The sequence below is a fragment of the Arachis hypogaea genome, chromosome 3 (assembly GCF_003086295.3).
Source record: "Arachis hypogaea cultivar Tifrunner chromosome 3, arahy.Tifrunner.gnm2.J5K5, whole genome shotgun sequence".
Lineage (NCBI taxonomy): Eukaryota > Viridiplantae > Streptophyta > Magnoliopsida > Fabales > Fabaceae > Arachis > Arachis hypogaea.
Genome location: NC_092038.1, coordinates 134,829,160 through 134,842,125, shown reverse-complemented (window position 1 = coordinate 134,842,125; position 12,966 = coordinate 134,829,160). Strand labels below are relative to the sequence as shown.

The 12,966-nt window shown below is 32.1% G+C and overlaps 1 pseudogene; it reads right to left on the bottom strand.

Annotated features, from left to right (window-relative positions):
- Window positions 1-1,466: 1,466 nt before the first annotated feature.
- On the bottom strand, window positions 1,467-4,547 carry LOC112734063 (F-box/kelch-repeat protein SKIP11-like; annotated as a pseudogene).
- Window positions 4,548-12,966: the final 8,419 nt, after the last annotated feature.

Below are 12,966 nucleotides of genomic sequence, written 5' to 3'. Positions count from 1 at the left end.
AAATCCTAGCATTGTCCTTGATAGTTGACTTGATGCAGCAGGAAACAGCGCGACCAGTTTAACATAGAAAACCTAACGAATTTATTACCAGTTACGGTATTTTATTTTCAGAGGATATTGTATTATTCTTATTATTATTATTATTATTGTTATTGTTATTGTATGCAGCACTTATCAAGTAACAAGTACAAAAGTCACCCATTATTATTTTCAGTGCACAACTACAGATGCTGCACGGATTGTTATGCCCAACAATAACATTCAATTCTTATCTTCTTTCTGTTGGAAAAATACACAAACCCTTCACCACCCTACGTTTTCACCTTAACCTTGCCCGTTTTCATTTACTTCGGATCAGATCCGGTCGGATCCGAAATTTTTTATCCTTTTTTTTTTTAATTATTATTTTTTCTCTTTTTCTATTTTTTCATTTTATTAAAATAAATGGATGAAATCGCGATAATAATTTCGAGTGTTAGGGTGAAATCATATGTTTAGTAACTGTTTTTTTTTTGTGTATACATCACATTTTTTATATATATTGTTATGAAATATGTGGAATCAATTCGTTAAACTAATAATAGTGAATCAACCACCGAATTGGATACTATAAAAAGCATAGCTCTGCAATATACTAGAGTCTGGACCATTTATCACATACTAACAATGAGAAAGATCCAATAACTATATATTAAATGAGATTAGGACTACTAATTAGATCTGATCATATTTCAATTTCAACCTAATCTGCATTTATAAAACACAATCAACAATGAGGAAATTTTGCCTAATATGTGTTGAATCTTACTGTACAACTTTCCATAATAGTTTCTAGCCTTTAATTCATAAGCATGCTTTGAGTATTGCACACTCCAAAACAATAGTAAGAATTTGAAAGCAATAATAATAATAATAATAATAATAATAATAAAATAATAAATAACCTTAAGCAATAACGATCAATTACTAACTACTTATCAACGGAGAGAACGAACTGTTACACTAAGTTGAACAGTTTAAAACTAAAAAAGAGAATTCCTAATTTTCAGCTTTGGTATCTATGTAGTCTTGTTCCTTAATCAATAATATTCAATCATTGACAAACAAGAGAAAGGAAAATATAATCATGGTCGCATGTTAGATTCAGAACAAGCAATGAATCCAATCCAATTATGTGTCAAAAAATGAAGGAAAGAATATATGCTACTTTGTGGAGCAGAGAAATTAATCAAATAATAAAAAATGAATAAAAAGAGCTGTGGGAAATTATTCCATCCTTGAAGCTAAGAAATTTATGATGATTGGAAATCAAATATGAAGTGGTGTTTCCTTAAAAAACTTAAGCAAAACAACACAAAATAAGCTACATCTGTGTTGCTATTCCAATTATTTTAACCTATTCCTGTGCTACATGACACCAAAAGCTTCGAAAATTTTCATGTAATTGAAATGGGGGAAGATACCAATTTCAATGGAATGGAACAAAATAGTAATTGAAATTTGAAACATAAAAATTGAAACACTGAAAGAGCTCCTTCCCGGGATGCTTTTCAGTTAATCTTGAGAGTAATATCAGAATCTCTTCCCCATGCTTCCCCCACCTTCGAATCGAAAATATGACAGAAAAAGAAGGGGGAAAGGTATCAATTAGCAAGAATTCTGGGTCAATGGATGAATAAATGTTGTGCAAGCCATTGGATTTTGAAGCCATCAAAATGTGTTAATAATTTCAATTCTTCAACATCCCATCACGGCACAGTTATAGACAAAGTTACCAGACCGTTTCCTGGCCAGTAGGTTCCATTGGGGAGGTCCTTCGCTCGGCACCCACGAGTTGAGTTCAATAAAACCCCACCTTGTGTCCGAGGTCCACCTATCACGATTAGCCGATTTCCGCATGCCCTGAATGCAAGACCCCAGCCATTCATTGACACTGCTCGCTCCGGAAGTCTCCCAATGGTATTCCACACTTTTCTCTCTTTATCGTACTTCTTAACCTCCATGTCAGCATAATCAGCAGCATATAATTCATTATTTACAACAGCAACCAGAGGTGGCGCCTCGGCTGTTGCAGGCATCTCGGCCCCCTAGCATTGCGTCCTGGGACATGCTAGGAATTTCTGTCCATGTCCTAGTCTGTAGATTGTACTCCTCACCACAGGTAAGAAGCTTAGACTCGCTTCCACCAATTCCACCGATCACATAGAACTTTCCATCCATGAATACTCCAGAGCACATCTTCCTAGGCTTTTTCATGGGTGGGAGCATTTCCCATTGTTGATTCTCGGAATTATACAGTTCAGCAGAGTCCAGAATACGTCCCTCGGAATCACACCCACCGGCCAAAATTGCAATCTCTCCAAGGCTAGCAGATCCAAACAAGCATCTTGGAGCATTCATCCGCATTCCGAAGACCATGAATTCGTCAAAAGACTGTATCTGTAAATGACATGGGATCTCAGCTCCTCCCAAACACAAGTAGTTCAGTACCAACAGCCAAGGACTCCTTGTCTGAACACATGAAGCATTCGTTAGAAGCCATCCTAGGCAAATGCATCCACCTTTCGCGAATGGGATCATAGGCCTCCCATTCAAGGAGGGCACAGGAAAAGTAAACCCAGTGTTCTATGATTCCATTCAGTCTCCTCCACTTGTATAGCTCACCACTTCGGATAATGTTGCGAAAGCTCGAGTTCAGTGATGCAAGAGAACCATAATCGGACCTCGAACAGCGGCTGAGACAGGCAATCGAGCTGTCTCTATTCATTCGAGGCAGAAGGGAACCAGAATCCGATGAATCACCGGAATGATTCTCTTGCTGCTGATCAGATGGCTGGTCACTGGAATTCGACAAATTTGCAGCAAGCAGCTGCATCTCGTCAGATTGCTGAACTCCAGAATCAGAAAAATGCTTGGATTGATTCTCCTGCTGCTTATCAGATGATGGAAACCGGACTCCAATGAATCCCTGGCTTGATACTTGTCATGTTCAGCTAACAGCTCAGGAGAATGAGCTAGAGCATCTTCATCTATTTGGAGACCACTCAGCAGCACAAAATCATTCCTGTGATCCTGCATGGTAGAGTCATCATCATCACTATCAACACCATCATCAACGTCCTCATCAATTTTTGGAACAACAGAATCCTCAATCTGATAAGGCTGCTGTTGGAACAAAACTCGATTGGCTTCACCTCGGAGGTGGCGAGAACCCAATCTCTTGCTATTAACCTTCCTGGGATTGGGTTCATCATTGACATCATTTTCCAAAGGGCGCTTGCCGTTCTTGATGTCCAAGTCAGGCAGATATGTCATGAAAGGCCACTTGTTTTCTGCCTGGTAGGAGCTGGGAAACAACCTCGGAACCACACAGGAACGGCCGTCCAACATGTCTCTGCAACAACACCACCACCAACCAACAAGCACTCAATCTCAACCCTTCTATCAGATGTCTTTCTTCTTCTTCCACAAAATCAAGAGCCTGTTCAAACATAATCAATCAAATCCAAATCGAATTGAAATTCAATTCAGAAGTTCCTAATCCCTTCTTCAAACATAAATGCCCAGAAACGCCAACGGGACAAGTAGCATGATTTCAGATCGGAATCCATTCAAAATCACATTTTTCAATTCCCGTTTGCAAAGAAAAAGTTCTCGCAAGAGAACAGAGGGATAGAGAGAAAAAAAGATTGCCTCGTGTAGAACCAAATTTACACACACACAGAGATCCCAGTTACCAAAAACAACTCAAACAAGTAGAACTTCAATTGAACGAAACCAAGTTCAGAGAATCCAAATGTGACACAAGAAATGAATCCAGCATTCTAAAACAGAAGAAGCAGCCAAACAAAATTTTAACTTTGAACAAAAACCCATTAATCATTATCATTATCCGCCAAATGAAGCAACAAAAACACACAAAATTAATTAGATCTCCACGAATCCAAAAGACCAAAGCCTTCAACTACATAACAAAGCATGCTAACAAGCTCATTCAAAAGGAAGCTGAAAAAAACACAGAGACAGAAAAAGAGAGAAAGAGAGAGAGAGAAACAGATATAGAGAGAGAAACAGAAAGAGGACTTACAAGTCTTAGAAGGTGGATAAGAAGCAAAACAGAAAAAACAACAATAGTACTTGTTGGGCAGCTTTTGCAAATTGAAACTAGAACCTTCAAACTCCCTTGTTTCTCTATCTAAATCTCAAAGTTCACTGTTTTGCATGTACTCTCCACAGACAAACACAAAACAAAGAGAGAGAAAGAGAAAAAGAGCCACTTTCTCTCTCTACACAGTTCTTAAGAGGAAGTTGTTGTTCTTGGTTTTTGGTTGGTCCCTTGTTGCTATAGTCTCTGCAAATCAGATGAATGCAAAACAAGGTTTTTGGTTTTTGGGAGCAAAATCTCAGAACAAAAAAAGGACCCCCTTATCTCTCTCCTAAATCATAATCTTAATTTATATAATATATAACTAATAATTATATTAAAAATAAAACCAATTACCTTAATTATTCAATTAAATCGATAACTTTGTTCTTGGGGTTGTGCGAAATTTGACGGAGGTGGAGCTGGTGGTGTAGTGGTGGTGGTGGGGCCCGCAAAAGGTTCGCCCGGTGACCGGTTACCGGTAAACGCAGGTGGTGACACGTGTTGACTAGTGAAAGGTTTATTTTCTTTATTTTTTTTGGGTTTATCTCGCTGACTCGGAGAACCAAAAAAATTAAAAAGGAAAAGAGAGAGAGAAAGAGACTCGTCCGTTTACGTTACCCCCACGTCTCTGCGCCGTTGGATTCTTATTCTAAATCATCGGCTGGTCAATTTCTCGTGCATATTTGTGGGGGAGGGATCCTCTGCGACGCGGGTGTTAATGAGGTCGGTTTGGTTGGTTTGTTGGTCAATCATGAAAAATAACGTCCTAGATTTTACCCTTAACCCTCCTTAGATGTGACTTTTGACTGGTCAATTTTTAACTATAATCATCATTGTTATTTGTGTAAACTAATTTTTCCATTTTCATAACAACTCTTCTTTCTAACTTCTAAGTTTATTTGCTAATACAGTTTTTTTAATTTATTATTTTTAAGTAAATTAATTCTCTTATTAATGTAACAATACATTATTAAAGGTATAAAAAATTTTATACTGTTAATAGATAAAAAATTACATCTAATTATTTTATTAAAATTTTAAAATTTTCAATCTCATTAAACATGAAAAATTATTCTTTTTACAAAACTATGTTATCTTTTATTTTTGTCCTTATCCTTTTTCTTTGTTAAATAGTTTTTTCAACAATAAAAATAAAAATAATAGTATTGAATATATACAATATATCTTGAATTGCTATGGTTATAATATCATCAAGTTTATTATAAAAGAAATTATGTAAACTTTTATAAAAGTATATATCATGTACAAATTTTGGGGCTATTTTAGTAACATTAGCCACAATTTTGGGTAACAAAGTAATTTAAGGATCATTTTTATTTTTAATCCAAACTTAAGAGACTAAAATAAAACTTACTTGAAAACTTTTTATATGCATACACATCCCAAAAATATGTCAAATATACCATTTTTTTTTCTGAATCTTTTCTTTTCTTTTCACTTCTCTCTAATTAATTTAATAAGACGCTGAGTTAAAAAAATTAACATAATTAAATATAATTCTGAATATTTCTAATAATAAACACTTTCATACTTTAATTGAAATATCCTTAACTCCTAGTCAATTAGATGCTTTATAACTCTTGCGATAATAAATAATCAACTTAATTAAATTACTTTTATTAATATCATGATACATAATTAAATATGTAAATATAAAAAACCTTAAAACATAATATCTGTATTTCTACATTTTTTTTATGGCTTGCCTTTGCTAGGTAAAAGAATACCTGATTAACCGTAAATATTAAAAATAAAGATTAAGAGAGAGAGAGAGAGAGAGAGAGAGTGTTTACATAACTGTTGCGATAATGTTGTTAATTATGGTGATGATTATGATTATTACTACCGAACACGGCTGAATCAATGTTAAGTCAAAAAAGCAGATTTTGCTACGTTTCCAATCTCTGTTTGCGTTTTCGGCTGGGGCTCTTCCTTCCCCTTACCCTCCTTTTCACGCTCTCTTCATCCTTTCCTTTGATGCGACATATATCTATATTGTCTTTTTCTTTTATATAATATATAATTTTTTTAATAATACTAATATTAATATCTCACTGTTTAAGGTGATGCGTTATTTATTTTTCGGTTCATTTCTTGCGTCTACGAGGATGACTAGCCAAGACTCATCACTTGATCAAAAAGTTTTTTTTTTCTTTTTATTAAAATCAACTCATATAAATACTTACCATTTCTGGTGAAATTAAATTAAAACCGTAAAAGTTAAAACTCATAATAATATTGAATTATTTTGCAACAAGTACCATGGTAGAAAGTAACATTATTAAAAGGGAGTTTTAGGTAGAGGTTGGAGATGTAAGAGATGGGCACGAATCAAAGGAAGAGATTAAAGCCTAAAAATTTTCCACCCTGCAAAGTACTGTGTTGAGATTCCCCTAATCATGTCAAGCTTTTAATTATAGTAGTTGCTATAGTCATTACACCCAATCTAATATCTAATCTCGTAGGGTTTCATAGGCCTAACTTTCTTTCTTGCACTTTAGCGCCTATCAGTCTTGAATTACAATCATCATCTTCAACATCATCTCCCCTTTAATTTTGTTGTCTTTCACCTCCGTTTTACGTGATCATCACATTCACAGGTCATGGTTTGGTCGGCATGCTATTTCCACCTAATTAATCACACACACTTAATAGTTAATAGTTAGTAGATTCCTAATTATATTTTACTAGTTATTTGTTAGAAATATAACGATTTATGTTACTTTTATTTATCAATTTAAGTTTTTGGATCAGTGATTTCATGACATAGTATCAGAGTTCTATATTCTTGAAAGATTTAAAATTCGATTCTTGATGAACTCTAAAAATAACAAAAATAATATAAGACAAATAAAAAGATCAGAAAAAGATGGTGTGATTGAAGTTACAAGAGTAATTTATAGTATTAAGTTTATAATTATTTATGTATTTTTATTTAATGATTTAAATTTTTAAAATAAAGAGATGGTCATATTTAGATTATTGATTTTTATATTTATGATAGAAATTAAAACAATAAATTATGTGACCTTTTAAAACATTTTAGTTTAGCTCATTTATATATTGTATATAACCTCCTGTGATTTATATTATTTGTTTTTATGATTCAATAATGGCTCAACATTGAAACAAATGGAAGAGGATTTTTTTTTTTTTTTTTTTTGGATGAGCAGAAGAGGAGTTACAACACCTCCAAAAGAAAATGATTATATAAAAATATATACAAAATACAAAATTTAAAACAAGAAAGTAAAAATTCACCGAGACTTAACAACGTTTGCTTCGCATATATAGAACATGCTTGGGTAAAAAAACCTCTTAAAAAATTTCATTTAGAAGAACAGTTATTAGTAGTGCATCCTGGTATGCATACCATATGAAAAATTCTCATTACATAGAAGAATTAGGCTCAACAAAATGTATCATAGATGATAAAAGAAGTCATTAGAAAATTCAATTAGACTGTCAATATGACCCATTCGAAAAATCTACAATGAACCGAAGAAATGAATAGTGATTAGGGCCTTGATAAAATGAGACTGAATTGTTTCTAATCCTGTATTTCCATTTAGTTTTAAAGATATTATCAACAAAATTTAACTTAATCCAATCAAGGAGAGAAAACTCCAACGCGGATGAAAAAGAGAGCTATTAGGAAGAGAGAAGTAAAGGAGAAAAAAAAAGTCAATTAGTTAGTTCTAAAAATAAAAAAGTGAGAACAAATAAAAAAAAAAAAGAGAGCTGGAAAAGAAAATGAGTCTAATAAAAATAGTTTAACAAAAAAAGTAAAAATTTAAAAGAAGTGAAAATAGTGAAACAGAGAATAAGAAAATTAATAAAAAAGAGAAGTAAGTCAAATATAAAGTAAGGGGTACCCAATAAAAATAAAGAGGACGAATCCAGAAATAAAACAACCAAAACATGAAGAATAGAATTACAACTTGGCCAGACTTATAGTGACGACGAGATTATTGTAGACTATATCAAGCATAATTTGGATGGAAGGAATACTATGAGAGAAACTAGATTAAGTACTAGATCTAGAAGAAAGAAGAGCGACACAAATTTAGGAATCAGAATTGTTAGGGAATGAAGCTTGGAACAATTTGATGCATATTTGGAGGAGAAAAGGCTTAGCTTAAACAATTTCATCATAGTCTTTTTTAGCGTCAAAATTATGGAGTCTTGTCTTTATTTTTTAGTTAATAACAAAAATTCGACCTTTTTTTTAGGCCAATGCCATAGACCTGGTTAGATTTTGCCTTGTTGTGGTTGGTTAGGGTAGTGTCTTTGTTTTTGTTTTTGTTTTTGTTTGAGGCTAATTATTTTCTTGTGTATCTTTTGTAAGTGATTTGGTGCTATTTTATTGGCAAATTATATCTGATTTTGTCGTGTATAAATACTTTACTATTGGTGGTTAAATTTTTTAACTAAGTAAATTAAAAAAAATAAACGAAATATTGGGTGTATTAATGAATTATCCTACCAATGAGCATCTTCAAGTTGCTACCAATGTAGATCATAGTTGATTAGATTGTTTAACTAATCAGTGTAATTAAATCGCCATATAATTCTGTCAATTCTCTCATAGCTTTCGTATCATTTTGAAAAAAAAAAAAAAAAAAAAAAAAACACTTATATGTAACAAACAAGGTAATAATGCATAAAAAGAATTATTAATAACAATTGGATAGAACTAATAAATGACACAATAATACTTGAAAAGTAAACTCAAGATACCCTAAATCACATGTTTTATTTTATATGTTAGATATATAGATGGAAGGTGGAGATGGTATCCAATAAAATAAAAAAATAAAAAGTTTGTAAATGAAAAAAAGAAGAAAAATAAAGAAAAACAAAAGAGGGTGAGCTGGGTGCCCCCACAGTATACATATGAATTCGTTGGAGTCAGCTGTGTGCAACCGTGTTGATCATCAATGTGCGCCTATGCTCTCTTCCAAAACCTCTCACTTCCATTCTCTTCTGTCAACGGTCCCCACCATACCCTCATCATTTTATTATCAATATCTTATAAAATAATTCAATTTGAATTAACCTAAAAGTGTTTTCGTTCAAATACAATACATCTTATTCTAATAATTCCATCCAAAAAACTGGTTTATTTCCTAATCGAAAATATTAAAGCTAAACTTTACTTTTAGAGAATATTTAGGAGAACGGAAGATGGATTGGAGTCAAATACATTTTCTAAATTCAAATGAGACATAGAAGAGAGCAACTATGTTTATGTTATTATTATTATTATTAGAGTTTTTTTTGGTTCCAAAAAAATTTAGATCAGACACTTTAGTTTCAAACTGAAATTAATTACTTAATTAGTTTCTAACAGTTAATTCTGTCAGTCACTTAGGTTTTTTTGCTCTACTAACTCTAATGGAGGACAAAATGATTCCTGACAACTCTAACGGGAGACAAAATGGTTCCTGATGACCCCCTTTGTTCGGAAACGACACTATTCTTCCCTAATTTCTATCATATCTCGTATAACCCTAATAATCTAACACTGCAATTTCAAGTTACAAAATGCACACTCTACAACTTCAATGTTCACAAAGAAGAAAAATTCTCAACTTGTTTTCAACCAATTCATACTGAGAAAACTAACGACTATATCTCTCAAGTACTTAGCTTGTCGTCTCGATGGATCCCATAATCTAGACAGTAAGTCCGATTTGTTAAGACATGTCGTTGTCGTCGCCTTCTCCCTCTTCCTCTGCCGTAACTATCATTTCCATGGTCACATTGTCCACTACTCTAATCGCTTCCTTCAGCTTCTTCTCTGAACCAATGTTCAGTAATCGCTTCAGTTTTTATATGAGCGGCGATTGTGACATTGCTCGTTGTACTGATAGCTTGAATGTGAGGTCGAAATCGTCTGCCAACTTGGACTCCGGGAGAGAAGGAATGAAGCACTCGTGATCCATTTCAAATGAGAATTTGCATATGATGTCGAAGGAGAATCTTCTCATGATGTCTTAATATTTAACAATCTATATTACTTGCTGGAGAGTGGAAAAGGGCGTGCCCATGGGATAATTGTGGAACTTGTTCTTGAGGATGTGGCGAATGTTATCAGGGTTGGAGGTGTTGCTGTTATCGAGGACGTAGAGGTGGATGTTTCTAATGGGTGAAGCGCGGAGGAGGTGGATGTACTAGTCATAAAAATTTGGGAAGTGTATAGTTCATGATATGTTGAAGTACGTGCGACACACGTGTCAGTTACACAATGTCTTGATCTTGGAGTTAAAGAAGAGGAAGGAGAAGATGGAGAAGAAGATGAAAGTATAGAAAGAAAGTATAAACGTTGTCCCCCATTAGATTTGACAGAGCAAAGAATCCAAATGATTGATAGAACTAATTGTTAAAGATCAATCAAGTGATTAATTTTAATTGGAGATTAAAGTGTCTGATCCAAAATTTTTTAGGGACCAAAATAGATAAATACCCTTGTTATTATTATTATTATTAAAGAGGAAATTATTTTTTTGTATAGTATTGCATGTTTTTCGTTGCAAATTCTATCGATATTTTCGAAGAATAAAATTTGTTATATTTGTCGGTATTCTGCTCATGAATAAATTTCACGTATATAGAAAAATGCTGGAGTCCAAATTTTAGTGAGGAAAAAGTTATTAGAATAGCTTATTTATCGCAATGCGTAACTTAAAAAAAAAAAAAAAGTAAAAAATGAAGTTCTGTTCTAATCTGTAAATAGAAAAAAAGTGTTTAATAAGAAGACGAAGATAGACAAAATTTCCTTCTCACAAGTGATACTGATATCTACTTCATTATTTATAAAAATAAAATAAATGATTCAAATATAAAAACAATATTAGAATAATTTATATTCATTGACACCCGGAATTATTTAATTAAATGTATTGTTTTATTATAACGTACAAATAACTAATATAAAAATATAGTTACTTTTAATTTTATTAAGAAGTAATGTTTAAGCATAGCCAATTAGGCGTTGATGAAAAGACGGATGTATCCGCTAATAGACAAATGTGCGAGACATTAGACTTAGGGTCAGATATGTCATTACATGAAAAATAGCATTAACATATAGATTTGGAGGGTAATGCATGGTAATGTGTTGGCAAGTGTTGGATTTTTAAATTGTAGTGTTTGGGGCTTTGACGGCGTCGTTGAGAGCATCGAAAGTGGACGAATGAATGAGTGGCTCGTGCGCCGCATGTGCGTGCGATCTTAAATCTCTCATCAATTTTTTTAATCCTTCTTTATTTTTTTCTTCTCTTTCTTTTGAAAGCACGAGGATTTAGTCTAATCCACTCATCTAATCTAATCTAATCACAAACACGTGCGCGTACATCACACGTGCCAGATATAAGGCAATTTTGTGGAGGCAAGTAACAGAATTACTTCAAAAATCTACTGTTTTTTTAAAGAAAGCAAGATTGAGATGATAACTTTATGAGAAATTTAAGATGTTTGATTTCTTTTCCCTAGTTTTGGGAAAAAGTTAAAAAGAAAATATCAAATTATTATATTTACTATTTTTAATAAAATATTAAAAATGAAAAAATACTGAAAATAGAAATAAAAATATCTTTTCAAACCACACAAAGCGACAAACTCTAAACATTTTTGTTTAAACATAAGATTTTCCCTCAAATCAATTCAAATGTTTTGACATTAATATAATTTTTTCTTAAGAATAACAATCATTTTAATTATTTGCACACTATCTAATCCATCTAAAATTAAAAATTAATTTTAGTGAGTATTTTATTATTTAATATCATTAAAAGAAAAATATTATGTGTTTTCTATAAACAACGATGCTGAAACGCTAACTGAGAAAAATGAGAAATATATTAAAAGATTTAAATGATAGATATATCAAATCTTAAAAAGATTATTAAAAAAAAATTGTATTATAAAGTAATTTTCAACTTTCCCTTTTTTTTTTTTTTTGGTTTGGAGTGAGCGCGTCAGCTCTAGACGAAGAAACTTATAGGTCACAAAAAAAAAAGACGAAGAAACGTATGCTTGTGCAGTTGTGCCTTCAAAGCACGTGTCGGCTCACGTGGGATGCCTCTGGATTCTATATCATAGTTTTCTTTTTTTTTTTTTAAATAAATATAAATATATACATTTAACATTTAAGGGGAAAAAAGCTGAAATCCTTTTTTTAATATATACTTTTTTCGAATTTTTTATTGGAAAAACAAATAAAATATATACAAATGGCCGCCATGTATTAATTCAATGAGGTCATAGCACAGATGGGCATGGGGAATGTCCGCGTGTGCCGGCTTTTGCCTCCGTTTGGTGATTTTATTTAAATTATTTTATTAAGAATAATCATTGTGATCACTCATAATTTAGTTTTTTTTATCCAAACAATTAGATCCAAGAATTTAATGTCAATTTAGGAAAATATTATATAAACCTTTAAATCACAATCATATTTTATAAATATGTAAATTTTATTTTTATAATATTTTTTAATTCGACAGATTAAATATTAATTTATAATAAATTTGTGATATATTTAAAAATTTATATCAGATCAATTAATTATTATATATATAAAATGAAATTTAATTTTTTAATATTTATTTTATGAATAAGATAATTACTCAACCAATTTAGTTAGATATAAATATATAATCTTGGTTATCTCTTGAATTTGAGTCATTGTCTCCTTAGAATTCAAGAGCAGGAAATTACTTAGGTTAGGGTTCCTTCTTTTCTTAATTAAGCTTGTGAGAATCTTATAATGTTTAGTGCCTATACCATAAAAG